The 21,562-nt window shown below is 46.4% G+C and overlaps 1 protein-coding gene across 7 annotated transcripts in view; it reads right to left on the bottom strand.

Annotated features, from left to right (window-relative positions):
- TIAM1 (TIAM Rac1 associated GEF 1) overlaps positions 1-21,562 on the bottom strand; it is a 461,928-nt gene that overhangs the window by 210,637 nt on the left and 229,729 nt on the right. The window contains exon 2 of one of the 7 annotated variants that reach the window (XM_060403826.1): positions 2,404-2,472. The exons of the other annotated variants lie outside the window; for them this stretch is intronic. The gene's annotated coding sequence lies outside the window, so the exon portion shown is untranslated. The remainder of the gene's footprint in view (positions 1-2,403; positions 2,473-21,562) is intronic. 7 annotated transcript variants of the gene reach the window in all.

Here is a 21,562-nt window from a genome sequence, read left to right as displayed (position 1 = left end):
TTGCATTACGTGGGTGGGATTTTTTCTGGAGTTCTAATTTCTGCTCATTTACATACTAAATGCCGAGATGGCAACATAAATAAATCATCCTTAGCAAAGATTAATTGATACACAATAGTAACAACATATATTCAAAGGAAGCTCAGTTGGTATACGAGTATGTGTTTGTATGAGTCCCTATTTTCAAATTCTTGGGACACATACCTAGGAGCGGAATTGCTGAATCATATGATAATTTTATGCTTAACAATTTGAGGATGCATCAAACATTTTTCCACAGCAGGTGCACCATTTTGTATTCTCAAGAGCAATGTACAAGGTTCCAATTTTTCCACATGGTTCCAATTTCTCCATATACTCATCCTATTTTCCTTTTTTCTCTCCCCAATTATAGCTACTCTAGTGGGTGGGCAGTGATCTCACTGTGGTTTTGATATACATTTCCCAAATGACTAATGATGCTGAGTATCTTTTCATGAGCTTACTGGTCACATGTAAATCGTCGTCAGAGAAATGTCTCTGTCTTTTTTTGTCATCAGGTTTTTTGTTGTTGTCATTGAGTTGTATTTTGATTCAATGCTTAAAGCAAGACTATTCACAACAGTCAAAAGGTGGAAATATAAATGTCCACAGGCAGATTAATGGATAAACAAAATGTAGTATGTAGAATATATATATACTGAAATATTATTCAGTTAAAAAAAAAAAAAGAATTTCTGATGCATGCTACAATAGGAATGAACCTTGGAAACATTATGCCAAGTAAAGTATACCAGTCACAAAAGGACAAATATTTCACTTACATGAAGGGCTGACTATCTGGAATAAGCAAATTTATACAGACAGAACGTAAAATAGAAGTTGGGGGTGGGGTATTATTACTTAATAGGTACAAAATTTCTGATTGGGATGATGCAAAAGCTTTGGGAAAAGATGATGGTGGAGGCGGTGCTTTCCCTGATAGCTCAGTTGGTAAAGAATCCGCCTGCAATGCAGGAAACCCCGGTTTGAATCCTGGGTTGGGGAAGATCCTCTGGAGAAGGGATAGGCCACCACTCCAGTATTCTTGGGCTTCCCTTGTGGCTCAGCTGGTAAAGAATCCACCTTCAGTGTGGGAGACCTGGGTTTGATTCCTGGCTTGGGAAGATCCCCTGGAGACGGGAAAGGTTACCCACTCCACTATTCTGGCCTGGAGAATTCCATGGACCGTATAGTTCATAGGCTCGGAAAGAGTCGGACAGGACTGAGCAACTTTTAGTTAAAGGTTATATAACATCATAAATATACTCAACTTGGCTAAATTGTTCACTTTAAAATAGTAACTCTTTTGTTAGATATATTTTACCACACACACACAAAATCAGCTCAATTTTGTTCACCTCATGTGTCCAAATATAATTTGGAAAAAAAGGAAAAAGTCAAGACATAAAAGAAGGGTAGTTTTAGGTGAGGATGGTGGAGCCAGAGGGTCCTGAGGCACTTGGGAAGAAGAAACAGCATTCAGGTTAGGCGGTATCAAGCTCGTAACACTTACAGCTCTACCCTGATCCATGCGCTATGGTGTGTGAATCCTTCAGCCTCTCAGAGCCTCCTTAGTTACACAATCAAAGGCGAGGGAGTGGTGGGCATTAACCTCAGATGGTTACTGCAGGGATACAGGAAGAAGTGGAGCTAGTGGTGAAGAATCCACTTGCCGGTGCAGGAGATGCAAGAGACACGGGTGCCATCCCTGGGTCAGGAAGATCCCCTGGAGAAGGAACGGCAACCCAGTCCAGTATTCTTGCCTGGAGAATCCCATGGACAGAGGATCCTGGAGGGCTACAGCCCACGGGATCCCAAAGAGTCGGGCACGACTCAGCGCCGAACAACCAGGAAACTATTTGCCTGAGGGCCCAATGCAGGGACAGACCTCGGGAATACTCAGTAGGTTCAGCAGGCTGCACCCCCCGCCCAAGACTGCAGTCTTCTCCACATGACTGGAGCCCACTCCAGACACTGCCCTCTCCATGTTATTCTCTGCGCTCTTCTGTGTCTTTTAAATATTTCATGACAGAATTTTAAAAGCAAGTAAAAATTGCTCCTTATATAACACACTGATGTAACCAAATTGATGGAATTAAGTGTAGGGAAACATTAACCCTCCCTGACATCCTTCAAAAAATCCACTCAGCAGAAGAGGAGAAAAGAAGTCTCAAAGGAAATAAGCTACATGCTAATCGTGGGTACCTCTGAAAGCAGGTCAAGGGGTAGGTTTTGATTGTTCTCTTTTTGACTGTCTATATACTACTATTTTTCTGTAATAAATGTGCAAGGAAAAGAGAATAAAAGCCTGGCTCAGAGTTCAACTTCTCTCAAGTATTCCTTGCCCCTTCCTCCCCTCCGCCACCAGAGGCCATCACTCACATTCTGTGTATTCCATCTTCCTTATCATGATACAGACTTCCCTCGTGGCTCCATCAGTGAAGAATTTGCCTACAGTGGAGGAGACCTGGTTTCAATCTATGGGTCGGGATCCCCTGGAGAAGGGAATGGCTACCACTCCAGTATTCTTGCCTGGAGACAGAGGAGCCTGGCAGGCTACAGTCCACAGGGTCACAAAGAGTCAGACACGACTGAGCAATTAATACATCATGATGTGGAGAACGGTCCTAGCTCACATTTGCAGGAATTGTACCAGGGCTGGGCCCTCCTCTGAATCCTGACACATGTCAACCAATTCACTACTTGCAATAACTGGAGTTGGTGGGTACCATGATCCCCCATCTTACAGGGGAAGAAACTGAAGCCCCAAGATCACAATAATTTGCCCATAGTCACTCCCATCATCTGTGATGAAGTTGGTTCCGCACCCAAACAGCATGGTTCCTGAAACCACACTCTGCCTCGACACTCTGCCCTCTCCTAGGTGTATTCCTAGGGCGGTCACTGCCTTTCTCGTTGTCCACAAGCAATGACCTTCCTGTCTCCTCTGCCACACTGAAACAGGAGCTACGTCCGATGAATCTCGACCTACAATATCCATGCCCTACTTGGTTCTACTGTTGAACCATCAGCTGAACTTGTCAGTCTTCGATGCGACATCCCAAACCAAATGGAATTTTTAGGCTATTTACATATAACACATACACCGCTACTCCTATTTAGATGAGGGTGGTGAGCATCACTGATAATAAGAGCAAAGCGTGACTCATCTGTCCCCTCACATGATCCCCTCGGCCAGGAAGCAGTTAGCCAAATTTCTCTTCAGGAAACTTGGGTTCCCCAGTAAAGCTCACGTTTGATTGCTAGGTGCACTTCTGACCCTCACAGCCAAAGGTAAGAAACACGAGCCTAGTCGTAGGGAAGATATGAAAGGTAATGCTACAGACGCATCACGAGAGAAGGCGGAAAACAGGGGCCCCGTGGAGACTTCACCCCTCGTGATATCCACCTACTGCAGCTAATGAAGCTCCACAGGCAGGAAACTGAGGGAACTGGCTTAGAAATGGTTAAGTCCAACACAGGTTTAGTAGGAGAGAAAAACAGAAATCTTTTTAAAACCCCAACATTACTCATTTAGTTCCAGGCTCAAAGCAGAGAAATGATGGCAACAATAAAGTTGATAATTTGGAGAGACCAATCATAACTCTGGGCTTCCCTTGTAGCTCAGTTGGTAAAGAATCTGCCTGCAATGCAGGAGACCCAGGCTCGATCCCTGGATTGGGACGATCCCCTGGAGAAGGAAATGGCAACCCGTTCCAGTATTCTTGCCTAGAGAATCCCATGGACAGAGGAGCCTGGCAGGCTACAGTCCATGGGATTGCAAGAGTCGGACGCAACTTAAGAGACTAAACCACCAACACCAACCATAACTCAGACGGTAAAGAATCTGCCTGCAGTGCGGGAGACCATAGGTCTGATCCCTGGGTCAGGAAGATCTCCTGAAGGAGGGATGTGTTCTTGCCTGGAAAATTCCATGGACAAAGGAGCGTGGCGGGCTACAGTCCATGGGGTCACAGAAGAGTCAGACACGACTGAGCAATGAAGGACCACCAAAACTCAGAGGTTTCCCAGGGGGTGCTAATGGTAAAGAACCCACCTGCCAATGCAGGAGACACAGGAGACGGGGATTTGATCGCTGGGAAGGTTCCCTGGAGGAGGAAATGGCAACCCACTCCAGTATTCCTGCCTGGAATTCCCATGGACAGAGGAGCCTGCTGGACTCTGGAGTCCATAGGGTACAAAGAGTTGGACATGACTGAGCATCTGAGCACAACCGTAACTCAGACCCTGGAGAAATATGGCGGTTTAGTTGCTAAGTCACGTCCGACTCTTGTGATCCCATGGACTGTAGCCTGCTAAGCTCCCCTGACCATGGGACTGTCCACGCAAGAATACTGGAGTGGGCTGCCATTTCCCTCTCCAGGGGAATCTTCCCGACCCAGGAATCGAACCCAAGTTTCCTGCACTGCAGGCAGACTCTTTACCAACTGAGCTATGAGGGAAGCCTATTACCCCTCTTAACAGGTTTAGAAGGAAAGTACTTACCCCCAATTAAATGAAGCAATCCAAAGCACAGAGATTTTAAATGACTTATCCAAGGTCACAAGCCAGTAAATGGTAGAACTGTGATTTTTATTCTGAGTGTATCCTTCTTTTCTCTCTCTTTCAGACAGCTATCTCAGAATTCTAGGATTCCATCCACAGGGCTCTTGACATGGCCAGCAAAGAGATTAACTATCCAACTTGAAAGTGTGATTTTTAGACTGAAGGCAAAGATTTTTGCTTATTTTGGCTTCTAAGCAATCAAGTGGATTTATAAGCCATTTCTCTGCTAAAATTACGTATGCATTTAAAAAATATTCCAGTAATGTCGACACCAACTAGAGCTCCCACAGCACATGGAAATCCCAAAACCCCATATTAAGAATGGATGATCTTTCCATTACTGCTCCACCAAAGTAAACAAAGACTATACCAACACGTCAACAATTAAAGGAAAGAACACAAGCATTTTTGATAGTTCAAAAGGATTCAAAGACAATCATGGAAACACATGTTCTTTTAGAGGGCGTGCTTTCTGAATTTACTCCAAAGGACCTTCATCTACAATAATACAAACGTTTATCTCTTACCTATGAATGGGTCTTTCTAATTTTTTGATCATAAAAATGGAAAGAAACCAGGAATCAGTGGGTTGGAGGTATCACATGGAGGGGACATTCAAAGAACACACACTTCTCAATATTTTTCCATCATATTGTTTATTTCCACATGCAATTCTAAATAAGGCAAGAATACTGGAGTGGGTATCCATCCCCTTCTCCAGGGGATTGTCCCTAACCCAGGGATTGAACCCACGTCTCCTGTATTGTAGGCAGATTCTTTACTATCTGAGCCATTAGGGAAGCCACATAAGGCAACATTACATTATAAAATTAATAACATATACTTTTTATTGGCATTTTAGGGAAGGAAATGGCAACCCACTACAGTTTTCTTGCCTGGAGAATCCTAGGAACGGAGGAGTCTGGTGGGCTACAGTCCATGGGGTCACACAGAGTCAGACATGACTGAAGCGACTTAGCAGCAGCAGTAGCAGCAGATTCGCATTTGGGAATCTTTAAAAATAGAGCCAAAGTCTCTTTTTAAAATAAAAAGGACCAGTATATCCAGACAAAACTCTAACCCAAAAAGACACATGTACCCCTGTGTTCACAGCAGCACTATTTATAAAAGCCAAGATATGGACACAATCTAAAAGTCCATAGACAGATGAATGGACTAAAAAAGATGTATATATGCATACAATGGAATACCACTCAGCCACAAAAAGAACAAAATAATGCCATGTGCAGCGACACGGATGCCACTAGAGATTATCATCCTAAGTGAGATAAATCAGAAAGACAAATGCCACTCAATTATCACTCACACACGGAATCTAAACTACGACACAAACGAGCCGATCTAGGAAACAGACACAGAACTGCAGACGTAGAGAACAGACTGGTGGTTGCAAAGGGGAGGACGCTGGGGTGGAAGGCTGAAGTCCGCAGACGTGAGCTTTATATAGACAGTGGATGAACAGCAAGCTCCTACTGTACAGCACGGAGAACTGTCCGCAGCACTCTGTGAAAACCATCATGGAAAAGATGATTTTTTTAGAAAGAACACACAAACATACACACACACACACACACACACATATGCAGCAGAAATTACAACATTGTTAACCAATCACACTTCAATTTTTTTTAATCAAAAAACAAAGATAAAAATAAAATAACTCCCCTCCCTCTGCCTGTGCATCTCACAGCACTCTCGTGTGCTGTCAAGGCTTGCCTTTTCCACCTGCCATGCAGCATCCCCTCATGGAATGACCCCTTCTCTGGCTGTGCCTATGAACACCCTGATCTTGGCAAGATCCAGATCTCTGCTTCCCTCCTACAGGTCAGCAGCTAAACTCCCCACCCATCGATGACATGACCTTAACAGGCTCCCATTTGGGTTTTCTGTTGTTGTTCTGTTCCATCTTTTAAACCAATGTCCTCATTCATCAGGAATGAACTAAAGCAGCTTTTTCTGGAGAAAGACATGGCTCTCTCCACTGCCCTTCTGTTAACCCAACTCACTTGGGAAACTTTCCGGAGGAAGAAGGTAAAGGTGAGGGGGATGTCCCAGGCTCCTAAATGAGAATTAGGCTCCTAAATGAGAATTACCCATTACCCACTTGGAAAGCAGCTGACATTGAAAAACGAAGTCGAGTGAAGTTCAAGTCGCTCAATCGTATCTAACTCTTTGCAAGCCCATGGACTAGACATTCCATGGAATTATCCAGGCCAGAATACTGGAGTGGGTAGCCTTTCCTTTCTCCAGGGGATCTTCCCAAGCCAGGGATCGAACCCAGGTCTCCTGCATTGCAGGCAGATTCTTTATCAGCTGAGCCACCAGGGAAGCCCAAGAATACTGGAGTGGGTTGCCCATCCCTTCTCCAGGAGATCTTCCCAACCCAGGAATCAAACCGGGGTCTCCTGCATTGCAGGCGGATTCTTTACCAACTGGGCTATGAGGGAAAGCACCACCTTTACCACCATCTTTTCCCAAAGCTATCAGGGAAGCCATTGATAAGGAAACTCCCTATCTATTAGAATACCAAACCAAAAAGATGGGAAGAAAAGCAGACAGCCTTATCAGTCAACTCTGCTTCAGTCCACACTGTGAGATTCCAGACAACACCTGAACTAGGATAAAGGTCCTCTGAAAAGACAGTACTGAAAAGCTAGGGCAGATTCCCCACAGCCCCCTCCCTGGAGAAGTGCATGACAATACACTGCCCACCAGGTAATACTTGCCAAGGATTCAAGATGCTAGAGGAAAGGCATTCAGGAAATGCAAAATGCCTGTGATTGTGTTGGGCCCAGAGGCTGTCCCTCTAAGTTCTCTGCAGAGGTGACTCAAACCGCAACCTCCGCCCCTTCCCTACCTTCCAGTGATGGGAGGTTTACCTAATGTGCACCTGTGGCTTTAAGGTCCCTAAATGAAAAAGGACCAGATGTGAAAGTTATTACCATTCTGTTCAAAGTACACGAGTAAACTAACTGTGGACAAGTTCAAGTTCACCACATGCCACTTGAAATGGACTAACAAGGTCCAATAACAAAAAATTAGGGTGGGATTTTTAAAAGAGATCCTCCAATGTGTTTTGGGCCATGAAGAGGAAGGTAATACACAGGACAAGTGGTTCACCTTTTTAAGACCCAAAACATGATCAGACCGAACCAAAAAGGGGTGTGTGAACTGCAAAGGCGAGTCGAACCTGATTACAGGCAAGAAAGGCGCTCGCAGAGCAAAACAAGAGCTAAAGCAGGGAGGAGGAGTCTTCTGTTTTGGAGGGAAATGGAACATCAGACTGCAGAGAACCCTAAATGATCCTCGAACATTTCTCGGGCACTCTAGAACTCATCGTGGAATTCATCAGCTAACTATCCTGGCATGATGAAAATCCATTTTCTCATCGACTATAAAGAAAAATATCTGCACCTAGAGAAGCAGAAAAAAAATTTATTAATAGAGACCCAACAGCACCAGTGGGATCAGGGACTGTGTGAGCCGTTACAAAGTCTAAGCACTGTTCAGATATCAGGATTATTGGCCACAAGGGTGAAAAGAAGGCTCCTGACTCAGCCTCAACGCTGCAGGCAGAAGGAGCCTTTTCAAACCTCCATCAGGGACAACCACTATGGCGGTCCAGCGGCTAAGACTCCCAACTCCCAATGCAGGAAGCCTGGGTTTGATCCCTCATCCAGATACGAGATCCCACATGCCACAACTAAGAGTCTGCTTGCCACAACAAAGATCTGCTGCAGCCAAACAAACAACACATACTTTTAAATAAAAAACCTCAATCGGATCATGTCTCCCACACACTATCTCTCAAAGGCCTCCCATCTCAGTAAGTCCTACCAGCTCCTCCCCTGATCATACTCAGCCCCTGGAGTCTCCCTGCTTGCTCTCTCCAGCCAGGCCCCAGGGGCCTGGGCGCTCGACCTAGATCACTCCCCACCTCTTAACAAAAGATCTCACCCTCACCTCCTCAACATCTTTGTTCCAAAGCCAGCCGTGCACAGAATTCCCCAGCTGCCCAGGGGCTAGGATTCTGCACATCCACCACAGGGGACACAGATACAATCCCTGGTCTGGAAACTAAGACTTCGCACGGCATGTGACACAGCCCAATTAAAACAAAACAAAGTCACCCATGCAGTTGTTGTTATTTAGTTGCTAAGTCATATCTGACTCTTTTGTGACCCCACGGACTGGAGCCCACCAGGCTCCTCTTTCCATGGGATTTCCCAGGCAAGAATACTGGAGTGGATTGCCACTTCCTTCTCCAGGGGCTCTTCCAGAACGAGGGATGGAACCCATGTCTCCTGCCTGGCAGGCAGATTCTTTACCACTGAGCCACGTGAAATGTACAGTGTCATGTAATTGCCATTAAAATGATCATAGCGAATAGTTTCACCGCCCTTAAAATTCTATGCTTTACCGATCCGTCAATGCCTCCCTTCCCCAAGCTCCTAGCAACCAACAGTCCTTTTATTGTCTCCACAGTTTTGCCTTTTTCAGCAAGTTATACAGTTGGACTCATACAGTATGGAACTTTTTTAGATTAGCTTCTTTCACTTGGTAACATGCATTGAAGCTTCCTCCATGTCCTTCATGGCTTGAAAGATAGTTTTTAGCCCTGAATAATATCCCATTGTCTAGATACTCCACGGTTTATTTACCCATTCACCTACTGAAGGACATCTTGGTGGCTTCCAAGTTTTGGTAATCGTGAATAAAGCTGCCACAGACGTCCATGTGCAGAGATTTTGTGTGGATGCTTGTATGGTTTTAATAGCATCTTACGAGGAGAGAAAAGTAAAGTATAACCTTCATGAGCTGAAGACAAAATAGGCTTCACACTCTCTAAGAAAGTCCTTCTTTCTAAGAATATTTCTGAGAAGCTAAATTTGTCAAAGAAGGCTGGTTTTAGTTTTATAAACACATGAATCCAATTCCAACACTATGGTTTTTTTCATGCACTTCAAATGGATCATAAACTCTGAAACATTTTGAATATTTTCTCTTGTTCCTATTAATAACGCTTCTCCGTGGGATTTTGTCATCGATTCCATTACACTTAGCCCACTACCCACAACTGGTACCACCAGCCCCTGAGTTCTGTTGGAGCATCTACCATACCCGAAGCACCCATCCATGCCTGAATCCCGTGAGCCTGTCACCAAGACACATAGCAGGTGCTGAGAAGAACTGTTAACTGGAAAATGCATTTGAACATCCAACCAAGCATTCAACCAGGACTGTGACAAATTTCAAGACAAAGACTCATAAAAGTCCCCTGGGACTTCCCGGGCAGTCCGGTGGTTAAGACTCCAAGCTTCCAACGCAGGGAACACGAGTTTGATCCCTGATTGGGGAACCAAGATCCCACACACTGAGTGGCGTGGCCAAAAAATGGAAGAGAAAAAAGACCCATGACAGTCCCTGGACCACAGATACAGAAAGAAAGTGGACGAGCATTATTCACTCAACCATGTCAAAATCGACACACGGACTGTTACACAAAAACGAGAGGAAGGGGGACACCTCAAGTCAGAGACCCACCTCTTTAGAAAAGGGGAGCTCCCCACCTCCAAACAGACCGCATGCAAGCTCAACGGCCCTCGGGGCTCGAAGGCCCACCAGTCACAGCAGGGTGAAGGGGAAACATGAGGAAAGATGATGCCCAAGCGCCCAAACGTGTTTCAAGCCATGAAACACTAGAAACCATTTCTATAGTCAAAATCCATTCTCAACAATTTCTAAAATCAAAATGTCTCCCTAGTATGGAAAACCCCACACAACCATACCACTCAGGACTGAAATCCTGGACTGTGTCGCACCAGGTTTAAAAGCTCAAACTGAAGGGCATCCCTGGTGGTCCAGTGGCTAAGACTCCAAGGTCCCAATGCAACAGGCCAAGATGCAATCCCTGGTCAGGGAACTAGATCCCACAGGCCACAACTAAGACTTGGCACTGCCAAATAAATATTTCAAAATTTATTTAAATAAATTTAACTAACAATTTTAAATTTAAAAAAATTCAAACAGAACTACAAGGTATTTCAGAAGGCCATCCATCTCACATTTGTAAATGCAGACGTTTACAAAATGTCTACTCAAGGCTGACATTCTGCACACGAGTTCCCCACATCCCGTATTTACCACATTCGAAGTATTGTTGGTCCCTCACACCCACTACCACTCCTGACCTAAAAAGAGAACCAGAGAGGAGTCCAGGTGGATAAACAGACAGGGGTCACCTGAACTAAGGTGAAAATTTTCAGTCTGATTTCAATTATAGACGTAGAGAAGGCTGGCGATTTGAGTTTAAATGCCAACTTGATGTGTTCTTGAAAAGACAGAAATATTGAACATTTCGATCTGTTTTTTTGCTTTCTGTTAAACCATAAAGTCCCAGTGAAAAAGTAATCCATGTACAATATATCCATTTACTTGGAAAAAATAGGCAAGCACTCCCATGTTCCCTTGATCTAACAACAAAATGGTGCCCTTTCCCATTTTGGTTAATTTCTCCACTGCTGAAAATTATTTCCAGGTCCAATCTCTTCTTTAGTTTTCATTTTCATCCTATATGGAACCCCCTAGAGAAAAAGACAGAAGAGAACACACAACCAGAAGATAACACAATACTTTAAACACCAAAATCGTAAAATCCAGCTGTAGCATCTGGGTCTAAACAAAAAATGTCTAAATAAATAATGCAGTTGCTGCTGCTGCTAAGTCACTTCAGTCATGTCCGATTCTATATCCGATTCTGTGCGACCCCATGGAATCCCAAGCTCCACCGTCCCTGGGATTCTCCAGGCAAGAAAGAACACTGGAGTGGGTCACCATTTCCTTCTCCAACGCATGAAAGTGAAAAGGGAAAGTAAAGTCACTCGGTCGTGTCCCGACTCTTCACGACCCCATGCACTGAAGCCTACCAGGTTCCTCCATCCATGGGATTTTCCAGGCAAGAGTACTGGAGTGGGCTGCCACTGCCTTCTCCTAAATAATGCAGTAATATGAAGCTAAAAGTTGAATCTTGATACATAATACCTCTAGTATAGGTCTTTATAGTCAAAGCTATGGTTTTTCCAGTAGTCATATATGGATATGAGAGTTGGACCATAAAGAAGGCTGAGTGCCAAAGAATTGATGCTTTCCAACTATGGTGTTGAAGAAGACTCTTGAGAGTCCCTTGGACAGCAAGGAGATCCAACTAGTCAATCCTAAAGGAAATCAACCCTGAATATTCACTGGAAGGACTGATGCTGAAGCTAAAGTTCCAATACTTTGGCCACCTGATGTGAAGAACTGATTCATTGGAAAAGACTCTGATGCTGGAAAAGATTGAGGGCAGGAGGAGAAGGGGACTTAACAGAGGATGAGATGGTTGGATGGCATCACCGACTCTATGGACATGACTTTAAGCAAGCTCTGGGAGATGGTGAAGGACAGGGAAGCCTGGTGTGCTGCAGCCTATGAGGTCGCAAGAGTCGGACACAACTGAGCAACTGAACAACAATATAGACAGAAACTTCTGTACATCACAAGGAACCCCAAGGGTAGAATGTGCTGCCCCAAGCAACTGGCTCGCTCACCTAATGTCCAAGAGACAGGGAGCGCTTAAGTAAAGAAGACTTGGGTCTCTTCACCTCTAACCCAGTGTTCCTTTCATATTTTATTGAATGAACACTAGCAAATAACAATGATAATCATTTTGTTTAAACACAAATTATTGAGCTTATTTACCTCCCTCACCTAGTTTTTTTTTTTTTTTAATTAAAATGACCATTGATTTTTAAGGGCCCAAAGAGAAAACTCGCTAGACCCTAGCAGGAGATCATTGTTAGCAATGTCAACACTGACACTGGAACTATCCAGAGAAAACCTTCGAACCACGACCAAGAAGCTGAGTAATAAAAACTCCCACATTCATACTCACGCTCTTTATACGATAATTAGAATCACCCTCCAAAGGACCTAAAACATCAGTAGGGTAGGTCTGTTCGTGACTAAATGACCCATCAGGCATTCACACTAAACTAGATGCCTCTAAATACTGAAAAGAGTGGAGCAGAAACCAAGTGGCCAAATTGGTTGTCTGCCGCTGACTCTTAGAAATATGGAAGACTGTTGCAGAGACACGGGAAAGTCAGAACTGGGAAGAATCACAGAGGCTTGGGAGAGTCAGGCATGCAGGCTGCCCGTGTGTCCGCCTGGACTTGCTGTGCATAGCTGTGTCCCTCTCTGTCTCTTTGCCTCATTTTCCTCACCTGTAAAGCTGGGCTTTCCTAGTAGCTCAGATGGTAAAGAATCTGCCTGCAATGCAAGAGACCCAGGTTCAATCCCTGGGTCAGGAAGATTCCCTGAAGAAGGAAATGGCAATCCACTCCAGCATTCTTGCTTGGAGAATTCCACGGACAGAGGAGCCTGGCGGGCTATAGTCCATGGGGTCGCAAAAGATCCAGACACGACTGAGCAACTAACACACACACAAAACCAGGATGATAATAGATCACTGGGTTATCGGACAGATTAAAGGCAAGAGTCCATGTTAAGCATTTAAAACTGAGCCAGGCACGTGATATCCCTGGTGGTCCACAAGTTACAACTCCACACTCCCAATGCAGGGGCACTGCTTTCATCCCTCGCTGGGTAATTAAGATCCTGGATGCAACATGACGTGGCCAAAAATAACACTGTGCCAGGCAGAGAGTAAATACTTAATGTGCGTGTGTGCAAGTCACTGCAGTTGAGCCCACCTCCTCTGACCCAGTGGACTGCAGCCCACCAGGCTCCTCTGTCCATGGGATGAGTGGGTTGCCATTTCCTTCTCCAAGGGATCCTCCCAACCCAGGGATCGAACTCAGGTCTCCTGCATTACAAACAGATTCTTTTACTCTCTGAGCCACCAGGGAAGTTGGGAATTGTATAAATGCATTAGAAAAATAAATAACAACAGTTATAACCTAGAGGCTAGAACAGGAAAAGCTTTCAAACAACCCTTGTGGCTTTTGCCTTTTCCACTCGGATTGAACTCCATGCTTGGTTTGCATGTAGGCAACTGTAATTACCTCCACTGTTCCTTCCAAAATTAAAACCATGAAGATCTGTCGACCCTTGATTTTCCTTCCAGGCGTGACTCTGCGGCCTCATGGCCTCCCTGTCTGGGGGTATCTTCGTTACCGTGCTTCCCGTTTCCATCAAAGCCTTCAGTCCTCATCACACAGATTGATGCTGTTTGACCAGCAAAGAGTCCCACGGGTAACAGGGCCCCAACTGCTCCATCTGGACTCCCCTGGAATTTCAGAGACTTTCACCTGCACCTCTAGCAAAAGATAACCCAGGTCTCTGGAATGAACTTCTAGTTCTGAAAGTAATTAACTGCAATCTTCTCTCTCTCTTCAGCACCGCATTCCCACCCCACTCCATTCCCATTCTCATATTAAAACGGAACTCCGCTGAGCATCAATTAGGAGCAGAGGGAAAATCCTGTGCTTCACTGGTTTCTTCCCAAACTAAACACACTTCTGTAAACCTGACTCGGTTGCGGTCCAGCCTGCACACGTCTCAGGGCACCCAGTGCTTCCGGAGTTGAGCTTTTGTTTACCCACTGTTAAGTGGGTACTTCCCAGCCCACCTCTCCTCCCATGGAGACTAGTGGCAACCACCCGGACCCCCCACTCAGGCAACCAAATGTGACATCAAAGGAGCCCCCGAGTGGCCATCTGTCCCTGCCACGCCAATGTTTATGCAATGTGGGCAGGAGAGGGACAGGACGATCAAAGAATCCAGGGCATCCGGCTCCAACAAACCCAAGGCAGCAACACCCCAGGCCATGTGAGCTACCGAACAGGACAGTGGTGAGAAAGCCCCCCGTCTAGCTACAGAGGCTCCTTCTTCTTAAAAAGATGGCTGCAACTACCTTTTTAATGGTTACTTTTTTTTTTAATCGACAGATAGTTGCTTTACAATACTGTGCTGGTTCCTGCCATACATCAACATGAATGAGTCTGCAACTGTTTGACTTTCTTTCCTGATGGTGCGCAAGAAACGAGCTGGATACATCTCACCTGTGGGCAGGCAGCTAAAAATAAAATCAGCTCCCTAATTTGGCAGTAATTTTGTGATATTTTTCAAATATTACGCATCCTGCCAGAAAGTTTCACTTCAGTATGGTATCTCACGCTGTGCTGACATTACCAGACTCATGAATGGTGAAGTGCTAAGGGGAACTGGCTAAGGCTGAAATGCAGAGATCAGACACCAACCTGGGAGTTTCAGAATTCTAGAATCCTCATCTAAGTTAAGTTAAGTAGCTCGGTCGTGTCTGACTCTTTGCGACCCCATAGACTATAGCCCACCAGGCTCCTCCGTCCGTGGGATTCTCCAGGCAAGAGTAACGCCTCTGCTTTTATCTAGAATGGCAGGGCAAGACGCATGGGAGCAGCCACAGATGTAAAAGTCAGACAAAGCACAGTTCAAGTCCAAGGTCACCATGTCAGGGTGAGTTTGGTGAAATCACATGGGTGCCATCAGCTGGACTTGGTCAGGATGCCACATCCAAGGAGGTACTGAGGTTCGATCACGGACTCTGTTGAGAGCACTGAGCAGAAAGCAAGGCACACAGCACATGCTCGATGTATGTGGACCCTTCTCTGCAGCATCTTCGGTTCCAGCCCCGTCCTCTCTCTGGGACCTTGAGGTGAGACACACCCAGGAGGCAAAGCATGTCTGAATCTCTTTGCCAAAACGGAGAGGTCACTGTGAACAGTGGGACTGACCACCAGCTCAAACTGAACATACAAACTCTGCTGAAGCACATCATTATTATCCTTCAAATGGGGGAGAAAGCACGTCAAGCGCTTTCACCTACCATTTTCATGAAGTCTGTCAAACCACATCCCAAGAATTGGAAGAGAGACCACATTATTCATCACATAAATCTGCTTCCATTCCCCCAGGGGGGGAAGACGGCTAACCACCGTGACTGAAGCCAAGAGATGATCCATCCACCCTGTGATTCAGCTTGAACAGCTGCAGCGTGAAAACGCAACACGAGCTCACCCAAAAGTGGGCTGACGATTTTTACATTTGCCCCTCACTTGTCTTATTTTTTTCAAGTCTGTTCCTTGACCTCAACTTCCCTTCATTCACAGAACCGGGAAACAACCGTGGCATTTCTCTGGACAGCGTGGGCCAGGTTATGATACATCCCCGAAGAATCAGGTCAGCACACGCTTACTCTGTGGTTCCCGGCACCATCGCAGCACTCAAGGATTTACAGTTGAGTTGGGAGGAAAAACAGATTAAAAAGGCAACATCTGACTAGCAATATGGGGCTCTGAGGGGGGAAAAATGACTCGGGGTTGGAAGAGACTGGAAAGGCAGCAAGGAGGAGGTGGGCTGTCACTGATTCTGAAAGAGCTGGTGGGAGGTCACCGGAGGGGGAGATAGAATGGACACTCGCCTGGAGACAGGACTTGGTAAGGCTGTTTAGAGGTTAGCTGGGCCGATAAGCCACTCATCAAACAAGGATTTACACAACAGCCTGTGGCAGTCCAGAGAAGGCAACGGCACCCCACTCCAGTCCTCTTGCCTGGAAAATCCCAGGGATGGAGGAAAATCCCAGGTGGGCTGCAGTCCATGGGGTCGCTGAGAGTCGGACACGACTGAGCGACTTCACTTTCACTTTTCACTTTCATGCACTGGAGAAGGAAATGGCAACCCACTCCAGTGTTCTTGCCTGGAGAATCCCAGGGGCAGGGGAGCCTGGTGGGCTGCCGTCTATGGGGTCGCACAGGGTTGGACACGACTGAAGCGACTTAGCAGCAGCAGCAGCAGCAGCAGCAGCAGCTGTGGCAGTCACTCTAACCCACAATGAGGCAAATATACAGAAGAGGACGATCGGCCCTACCTTGGAGAGATACACAGGAGCCTTCGGGGAATCGGGCAGCTGCGGTTCAAATCCTTTCTCCTCCTTTCCTAATGCTGTCACTCGGAACAAGTTCCTTAACCCAGAGATAAGAACTCACGCTTAAGTTACTTAGTGGAAGCAGTTTCACAGAAAACCAGTTGGGGAGTGGGAGAAAGAGGCCACCAGAGCTCTCTGGAGACAGGACAGGGAAAACCTCAAGAGTCTGCCTGAAATACCCACACCCAGCTCTGGCTAAGGATTGCCTCAAGGGACAAGGACTCCATGGTCAAAGGAGCCTCAAGACTCGAGGCTGGCTCGCCAACAAAGAGAAGGGAATGCTGGCCTATGGGGTGAAAGCAGGTGGGGGGAAGCTGATTTGCATGGAAGACAACGTGGATCCAAACAGACAGGACAGGGCACAGGCGGCATGTGCCTCAGGGGGTTCAATGTTGTTTTCATTATTGTTGTTCATATTATTTACCCCTTAATAAAAAGCCAGCAACCCAACCAAGACAATGCAATGGGATTCAAAAGAGAGCAAGAGCCCTGTGCTAAGGCGGCTCGTCTGGATCCAGGTGTGGCCAAAACAGGTAGGACAGGAAGAACAGGTCATAGCAAGACCTGCATAGGAGGTGCTGGTGGGGAGTAAACTGCAGGGATCAGGAGGCAAAAGTGCACAGCCATTACAAAAGAAGGAAACAGAACGAGCAGAGGATCCAGCAACCCCACATCTGGGTATTTACCCAAAATAAATGAAAGCAGGATCCCAAAGAGGCATGTTTACTGCAGCATTGCTCACAGTAGCCAAGTTGGGGACACCACCCAAAGGGCCAACAATGGAGGAAGGCGGGGTAAAGGCAGTAAACACATGTGTGCACATGTGCATGGGCGCAGGCACATGCACACACACACACACACGAATATTATTCAGCCTTAAAAAAGAAGGAAACCCTGCATATGCAACACCACGCTGTGTGAAATAAGCCAGTCCCAGAAACACAAGTGTTCCATGCTTCCACTTACATGAGGTTACCTAAAATAGTGAAACTCGTCATGAAAGCAAAGGCTAGAATGGGGGTTGCCAGGGGCTGGAGGGAGGGGGGATGAGGAGGTGCAAATCAACGGGTATTAAATCTCAGGTATGCCAGATGAGCAAGTTCTAGAGACTCGCTGTAAAATACCGCACCTACTGCTAATACTGTACTGAACACTTAAAAATCTGATCAGAGGGTGGATTGCGTGCTGTGTTCTTATTACAGTAAAAAAAGAGAAAAAAAATTTTTTTAATTGCAGGGATCATGCCTCAGGAAGCATCGGTGATTCAGCCTCTCCATCAAGCTGGAAATCCCTTATTTGTTCAGATCCTAGATCAACTGGCATAGGACCCAAATCTGATCACTGTTACATGGTAGAGCATTATGTCACTTATTAACAAGGCTTGAGTGGCTATATTCATGGGAGGAAAGCAAGCTTGTTTGCTTGTTGTTTCTTGTGTTTGTTTGTTGTTGGCCATGCCATGCGGCATGTGGGATCTTAGTTCCCCAATCCAGAATCGAACCCAAGCCCCTGCCATGGCAGCATGGAGTCTTAACCCCTGGACTGCCAGGGAAGTCCCTGGAAGAAGGCAAGCATGGAAAGAATAACTATACTTGTATAGTTAGAAAGCCCCCTTTGGTCCAAACCATCCTCGCCCAGTGACGTTAAGTGGGAGATGTTGCTCAGGGCAGACAACACTGTCCCCACGTGGCAGAGGAACTTTAGAGCCACAAGTCCCCTTTCGCTGGACTTCCTAGAAGAGTCTCAGGCCACACATGGGAGGCAGGAAATTCTGTTCCACGGATTTCTTTTCTCCGAGTGCCTGTTAACCAGACACTCTTCCCACCTGGATCCTTCCAGCAGGAAGCCCCTTGCCTCTCAAGCGATGATGGGACCCCATCTGGGCACAGCAGTGAAGGCCACGTGAAGTACCCCACTGCAACCGAACCTACTTCCCAGTTCAGGCAAAGAGTCAACCTCCCTGTTCCAAGGAACCTGATCTCATGTACAACAGCCCCAGAAAAAACCCATCTGCTACCAAGCTTCCCCCGCTGCTCTCCAAATCGATTCTTTCTTCCCCTTTTCTGGTGTCACGAGGGCAGGCAAAAGAAAAGTCAGGAAAACAAAGGTAGGAAGGCTATCTCGGAAAGTCTCTAAAATGATGTAATCTGAAAATCAGTGGGAACCTTCTTCCTCACGACTCAAGGTGGAAGGAATCAGTGCATATGTATGGAGGCTCCCAAAGGGCAGACCCACCCAGCTCACGGTGGCCCTGACTTGGGGTGCACCCTACCACCTCCTCATCAAGCCCGAAAGATTGGCCTGTCCATGCGGACGACCCAAGAAGAAAGGGCCCCTAAGTGTCCCAGACAGTAAAGAATCTGCCTGCAATGCAGGAGACCCAGGTTCAGTCCCTGGGTCAGGAAGATCCCTTGGAGAAGGGAATGGCAAACCACTCCAGGATTCTTGCCTGAAGAATCCTGTGGACAGAGGACCCTGGCGAGCTACAGTCCAGGGGTCCTTGAGTTGCCAAGAGTAGGACACAACTGAGCGATTAACCCTTTCACATTCAAGCATCAGAAAGTTCCCAGGAAATCGGTTTCAAAGACTCAGTTTCTGAGCAGGTAGAATCAGAAGCCCTCTTCTCATCAAAACAGTCACAGATAATGAAACTTCTGTTGTCCTGAATAGGGGGATTTCAACGGATCCTAAGACAAGAAGGACTTTAAAGGCTGGCCTCCTCACGTCCCAGCCTTCTGCAAACACTCCACTTACCCCATCCCAAACAGAAGAGGCTTCTCAAGATCTCCAAACGTGCCATCCACAGGGGCAGCTCACGTCCTAGGTGAGAGGCTAGGACCCAGAGCCATCACACCCCAAGGAACCAGCCCCCCTGCTCCTGGCTTTGGGTCTAGAGGGTGGGGTTCAGTCCACTGAGGTTCTACCCACAAGAGCAAGGGGTTTTTTGCTCACCTTTCATATTCTTTTAGAGGTTACGAGATCCTCCTCGGAAACCTCACTGTGATAACTTAGGAAAAGTACCTCATATGTTGTAGACAGGCTTCCCTCATAGCTCGGTCGGCAAAGAATCTTCCTGCAATGCAGGAGACCCGAGTTCGATTCCTGGGCTGGGAAGATCCCTTGGAGAAGGAAATGGCAACCCACTCCAGTGTCCTTGCCTGAAGAATCCCATTAGCAGAGGAGCCTGGCAGGCTGCAGTCCATGGGGCTGCAAGGGTCAGACTTGGCAACTAAACCACCACCACCACCGTGTTATAGATACTCAATAAATCAGTATTTAGTATTCATAATCTAACTAGCAATTTGTATTTGAATAATCAAAGAAGCATCTGCATGTATGCTAAGTCACTTCAGTTGTGTCCAACTCTGTGCAACACTATGGACTGTAGCCCACCAGGCTCCTCTGTCCAAGGAATTCTCCAGGCAAGAATACCGGAGCGGGTTGCCATGCCCTCCTCCAGATCTTCCCAACCCAGGGGTCGAACCTTCATTTCATACGTCCCCTGCACTGGCAGGCAGATTCTTTACCATTAGCACCACCTTCGCTTACCAGGCCCTTATACCACTATGATGCTGCTGCTAAGTCACTTCAGTCGTGTCTGACTCTGTGCGACCCCATAGACGGCAGCCCACCAGGCTCCCCCGTCCCTGGGATTCTCCAGGCAAGAACACTGGAGTGGGTTGTCACTGCCTTCTCCAATGCGTGGAAGTGAAGTCGCTCAGTCGTGTCCGACTCTTAGCGACCCCATGGACTGCAGCCTACCAGGCTCCTCCATCCATGGGATTTTCCAGGCAAGAGGACTGGAGCGGGTGCCATCGCCTTCTCCGTTATACCACTATGGCTTCATACAAAGCCCTTTGGCCATGGTTATTCTTGCCCACCAAAATCTCATAATTTATGAAAGCCTGAATTGTCAAACACCAGAGCAAACGAGTCCAAGGTACCACATGAGGTGCTATGACCTAGCTCAAGATCTTACAAATCCATCCAGAACAATTCAAAAAGACACTTTCCAAAAGTGACGACCTCTCACCCTCAAGTTTCACCAATGAATGGTATGCTAATACTTTGTTTTCAAGCAAAGGAATCAAAATAAACTAGGGAAGCAGTACTGCAAAACACTTAGGAAGACTATGGGCCCTCTTGTTCTCCATTCTCATAAAAACACCAACTAAAACAAACAGCAGCTCCGGTGCTATTACTCAGCCCTCGGGGTCATAGCAGACAGGCCAGGTCAAGGGCAGCTGGTTAATCAATCTGCTGACTTGAAAAATAACCCCATGGTGAAGGCCAATTCACTCCGCAAAATGTAAACCGAGACTCGCTCCTTGGGCAGAATAGCAAATGATGTTGGCACTACACCATAAAGCCTTTCTCCAGCTCACAATTCTCCATGCCCAGCTCAGCCCATCGCAACACTGGATGCCTAAATAAATCTTAACTAGTTATGCCACAGATTCTCCCAGGATCTATTCAGAGGAGAAACCCCAGGGAGAACAAACAGCTTGAGTTTGGAGACTTCAATAATGCTACAGTCCTTTGTGCAGGAATATTACCCAGCCAACCTCCTCCGCCCTTTGCTCTTCATTTCCCTTCTTGGTTAAGAGGTCAGCAGTAGCACTCAACGATCCATATCTCCCCACAAAGCATGGACAAACTCCAAGCCCAGGAAGAGGACGCTCAGAAAATGCGGTGGAAAAAAGAAATCAATGTGGCAATCAATCCCAAGCATCTCCCAGCTAAATTCTGTAGTAAATAAAGTTAATAAACTTTGCCTTCAAAGGAGCAACCCCACTGACTTACATCCCAAGTTCTGAGCTTTGTACCCATTTCAATTGTACCCTGTGTGTGTTAGTCGCTTAGTCGTGTCTGACTCTTTGTGACCCCATGGAGTGTAGCCCGCCAGGTTCCTCTGTCCATGGGATTCTCCAGGCAAAAATACTGGAATGGGTTGCCATTTCCTCCTCCAGAGGATCTTCGCAACCCAAGGAT

This window comes from Ovis aries, chromosome 1 (genome assembly GCF_016772045.2).
Source record: "Ovis aries strain OAR_USU_Benz2616 breed Rambouillet chromosome 1, ARS-UI_Ramb_v3.0, whole genome shotgun sequence".
In the NCBI taxonomy this organism is placed as follows: domain Eukaryota; kingdom Metazoa; phylum Chordata; class Mammalia; order Artiodactyla; family Bovidae; genus Ovis; species Ovis aries.
The sequence above is the reverse complement of the archived record's forward strand: the minus strand, read 5'-3'. Positions and strand labels throughout refer to the sequence as shown.